At 37.1% G+C, this 5,385-nt stretch overlaps 1 pseudogene; it reads left to right on the forward strand.

Annotated features, from left to right (window-relative positions):
• The first annotated feature begins 678 nt into the window (after nt 1–678).
• Nucleotides 679–3,814, forward strand: LOC112022573 (glycosylinositol phosphorylceramide mannosyl transferase 1-like; annotated as a pseudogene).
• Nucleotides 3,815–5,385: the final 1,571 nt, after the last annotated feature.

The following is a 5,385-nucleotide window of genomic DNA, read 5'->3' on the forward strand; positions in this document are numbered from 1 at the left end:
GCTCAAACATTTTTAAAAACTATTGGTTAACAAAAATAATCTCACTTAACATTATGAACCTCGACCTAAATAAATTTCTAGGGTTTATGATGTTTTCCATTTAGATCAAAATTCAAGTACCCAACATCAACCAAAATTATCTATATCAAACACAACTAAAACACATCTCTCATACCGTTATACCTATTTCGAATATGCTTTTTTCTTGGCTTTTGATACCTATTTGTAATAAACCAAGCTGCTTTTTAATGGGTTTATGGATTTTACCTATCACAAAAACAAAATCCCTGATCGACCTGAAAGTATTTTTGATATTGAACTGTTATTATCACTCCATGAGCTATTCACTGCCAATATTCACCTCAAAGCAATGTTATATATACATATATATATATATATATAAAATTTAGAGATGCACTTATGTTCCTTTTTTTTTTTCTTGGTAAACCACTTATGTTCCTTTCACACTGTTATTTTCAGACATTATTGTTGTTGTATAGATCACACACAGAATTGGAGGGAAGGACTATTTGAAAACAGAATCATATATGAGGACTAGAATGAAAAGCTTTGAACTTAAGGAGATTGTTCTAAAATTTTCACTTTAACAGGGGAAAAAACATAACTGACCCTTGTTTTTATTTGTTATTTGTTTAACAGTTAAAATGTCAACAACAACAATCAATCATGTCTGAAATACAGTTCCAATTTTCACGCGTACACGGTTCCTCTTTGAACAACCGCATTAATTATTAGATAACAAAAACAACAAAGGACACAACTCCGATGACTATCGTCAATTGAATGGACTTTGAGTCCCCATGTCCACCCTCATCGGGATCCGAGGCGAGGACGCCAATTCCATCGACGCCTTGTCCTCGCCGGCGAAGGAAAAAGCGGCGAACAGAGGCGCCTACAGCAGCCGCTCGCCGCTTCTACTTCGCCGAGCTCGTCAGCTTCTCGGCGAGGCCAAGCTGAAGCTTTTTCTGGGGTTTTTTGCTCTCTGCGTCGTCGTTTTTGTCACCTCAAGGCTTAGTTCCTTCATGGGTTGGAATCCTCACTACCCTTCTTCAGTCTCTTCTCCTTCTAGGTACCTTTTTTCCTTTTGTACTTCGTGTATAGTATATGTTTTTGTGGGTGTGATTTATTAATTAATTTGTATTGTTTTGGGTTCGTTGGGAATTTGCCAAATGGGGTGAGTAATTGAATTCTGATTTTGTTGCTTTTTAAGCTAACTTCTTTTTAAGATTTTGGTGTGGGATACCTCCTTTGAATTGACAAACTTGTGATTGAAATTGAATTGTTACGCATGTTCTCTGATAAATAAAATATACGTTGGTTTTGTGATTCATAGTAATGCGTCAAAAAATAGAATAAGAAAATAAAAATTAGGAACCAATCATTAACAATAAATAATAACTAAAATCATAGAATGATGTTTCGTTACTCTGTGATCCCTGCAATTGATTGTATTACCAAATAAAGGCTTACATGTTCACATGGACATAGCATCAGAGTTTACCAAAATATACTTTCGTGAAAAAATGTCTCAACATGGCATATGTGGGGGTTGGATTCTTGGAATGGTGGAAATCACTCCAAGATGTGGATGGTGGGCTACCGGGCTGCATCAGTGTTGTACCGGTTCAGTCCTGCCAATCAAAAGGTAAAGCTAAGGAAATGTCAAGCTAGGAAGCACGAACACTTCATTTGGAGTGTCATACCAGTGTCATACCTGCCATGTCATGTTATAATTTTTCACAAATTGCTTGTGTTGCCATGTTGTGTCTGTACTTCCTAGATGTCAAGGGTTGTATTTTGTTCAGTCAGTGGAGAATTAGAGTAAAACCAGAGTGTATATTGCTTTTGTATTAGAAATTGTTTAGCTTCATTCCTCTCTGAAGGGGGGTTCGTTTACATTCAGCCCTATCTGCTCTCTCCTCATGTCTTAGTCCTTGGAAATCGATTTTGTCAATACTGTCTTGGGAGGGGTTGATGTTGGGCTGAGGGGATCATTATCTAGGCAGCACCCCTCAAGTGTTGGGGAAAAGTAAAATCATTACTAATGTGCTTATGAGTAATGGGGTGTATTTAATGCTGATGTGAGGCCCAATGTGTCAGGAGCTCAAACGGGCTCTACTTTTCATGGTGTGTGTAAGTTCGATCTGGAGGATGACTGTAGAACGCCTCTCCGGCTATGCTGACTGTCTTTACCTGTAGTTAGGGTAGTGATGACTGATTACCATGTAAGTTTAGGAATGGGCTTGGGTTGATCACCAACCAGACCCATGGTGAGTCCATTTGCCTCCTCTGTTCGGACTTTTGTTTATTTGGCTTTTATTTCAGCCCTCCAGCATCAAACCTTACTAAAGATTCCTACAGAGTACAAAATGTTTCTAAACATTCTGTTCCAAACAATACACCGAATAAAGTCCCAAACCATTACCAACATCCACAAACTCCACTCAAAACTAATCCAAACTATTTGTTGCTTGACTTGAAGGTCCATTGGCAACTGTTACACTTGTTTGAGTGGAAACCTGCAAAGAGATGAAATAATTAGCCTTTAGGGGATTTTTTGCAAACAGCATAAAAGCTAGGTGGACATTTAGTGCAGAATCCATTTGCTTTCATGTTCTTCTATTCTAATAGTAGCTAATCTACCTCTAGACGTCCCACAGGTAGGACTGGCCTTCGTACTCCTCTAAGTAACAATAGAAAGCAAGCTTAGTTGGCAGTTAAGCACATCTACATTCAAAGAAAATAGAGTACACTTACCTTGCTCTCATTAGGTATTTTTTGAACCCCATGAAGCTATAAGACTCTTGTCATCTCGCTCCCTTCCCTTGTGATGATTACATTTGAATCAAATAACGTACACTTAATACCAAAAAAAAAAAAAAAAAAAAAAAGAAACTAGCCAAATTCATCCTAGTATAGCTTTGGCTTTACCCTTACCCTTGTCCATTGCTCTTGGGGCTGTACCCTGACCTTCATTTGTGACTCTGTACTCCTTTGCTACTGACTCACTCTCACCTTCAATATTTAAACAAATGTTCACTATTGACATTTTTGTATCTATTTAAATTATTGATGATGTGGTAAAATCCAATCCACACATTTCAAAATGGATGGATAAGATTTTAGAATCTCTATGGTGGAGTTACTTGAGAACTCTAGAAGATCCAAACCCACTTTATTTCTTCCTGTTCCTTCTAACCATCATCCCACATGCCCAAACATTCATGCCGTGTAGCTTGGGTTCACATCAGTTAGCTTGCTGTTATCATTTTCCGTATTACCTCTTACCTATCTTTAAATAGGATCCTTGTGTTGTTATAATAACCTTGGTTTTATTTAACTTTCAGGGGTGGATACACAGTACTTATCAACACTTGGAAACGGAATTCTCTTCTCAAGCAATCTGTTGCTCATTATGCATCCTGTAGTGGGACTGAAGCAATCCATGTGGTATGGAGTGAAAGTGATCCACCTTCAGAGAGTCTGAAGCCTATCTTAAGAAAATTGTTTTCAGAAGTCACAAACAGCTCAGAAACCCAATTTTAAGTTTGACATAAATGAAGAGGATAATTTAAACAACAGATTTAAACCAATTGAGGACCTCAAACAAATGCAATTTTCTCAGTTGATGATGATGTATTGTTCCATGTCCTACATTGAATTTTGCTTTCACTGTATGGCAAAGTGCTCCATTGCAATGGTGGGATTTGTTCCTCGCATGCACTGGCTAGAGAAGGCGGTTAGTAATCTTAACCCTTCTGGTATACTTGCCTTGCCATTTTCTGTGATCTGATTACTTTTTTTTTTTTTATGGAAGATAAGAAATGTTGTTAGAAGGCGTAAGTTATTAATTAAATATATTAATCAGCAACAAAATGCAAGTTCATGAAGAATTTTTTTTTTGTTGTTGAAGAAATAGAGGGGTTTTTGTTGTAGGAGAGAGCAATTCTTTATTTTGAACCTATCCTCACATTTCAATAGCATGACCTCTATAATTTAGATATTTGCTATAAAATAATAAAAATAAAGCCTTAGTCCCAAAACTTTGGGGTTGGCTATAAATCCCAACAAACTAATAAATGTTGGCCATATGTATTCTTTTCCACCATTCCCTATCCTATCCAAGGTCATACTTTGTTATCTTGTTGATTGACATTGCTTTTTTTTTACTACTTCTACTAATGTTATTTTAGATCTTCCTTTACCTTTTTTTGTTCCCACAACTTGAATCAACTCACTCTTTTTCATTGGTGCATGGCTCTTGTCTGCGTATGACCAAACCATCTCAAGTGATTCTCCCTTATCTTTTTAGCAATAGGATTCACTCTAACATAGGTAGTAATAATATAAGACATTATAGGTTATCAAACCATTAAACTCCTTTAAATCTTACCACCAAATGTAATGCTATTTAAGGAGGACAATTAAATATGAAACCATGAAGAATTCATGATGTGCACAGTGAAGTACCAAAATGAAGTATGCATTTGCATATGAAATTTTAAAGGAGGGTATTTTTATGTACACAAAGGGCTAATACAAATATGTGAACTTATACCTCCCATATTGTCTGCTCAACTTTTACAGATTTCTCACACTATTCCATTACGTGGCCCGTACACCAACAATTACTAGTTGGACAACTTGGACCTATCATTTTGTACCCTGTCCCAAAAAGATAGAATATGTTCCATTTACTGCTTCAAATAAATGACTTGATTTAAATGAGAGTGCTAGGTGCTCCCCTATATTGGGAACATTAAAGGTGTAAAACATAATCCATGGGTTTTGGGCTGGATTTGGCAGGGTAATTACCATCTAGTTAGGGTATAAGGTCCGGGGTGCAACAGCCTAAACCTGCCTTGTTGCTGTCCCCCATCCCTCCCTCCCTTTAGGTCTTTAAAAAACCTGGACAAAAGTTTCTTTATCATGAGAGAGAGAGAGAGAGAGAGAGAGAGAGAAGACTTAAGGCTAGAGAAAAACAAAAGAACAAAGAGCAGAGAAGGAAAAGTAATCAGAGGCAAAGATTATAAAGCTTCAAAACTATGTTAACGAAATCATGGAAGTATGGAACTATAATATTTAAGGAAGGAGGAGCTGGAAAAATTTTGGTGCCAGCCCTCTTACTATTCGTTTCTCATGTAGGAAAGATGACTACGATGGGATAGGGAATAATCATGATGCTAACAGCTGGTAGGGAGTAGGAAACCTCTCTACCTGAATCTTCTAGACTCTTCTAGAAGAGTACTACCCATACAACATGAGTACAACGCATATAATTTCATCTTTCTACTTCTTTAACACTTTCCAATCCAATTAATAAGATTAGATACACACCTTTGCTCCTCCACCCCCCCCCCCCCC

Source organism: Quercus suber, unplaced genomic scaffold (genome assembly GCF_002906115.3).
Source record: "Quercus suber isolate HL8 unplaced genomic scaffold, Cork oak 2.0 scaffold_279, whole genome shotgun sequence".
Taxonomy (NCBI): Eukaryota; Viridiplantae; Streptophyta; class Magnoliopsida; order Fagales; family Fagaceae; genus Quercus; species Quercus suber.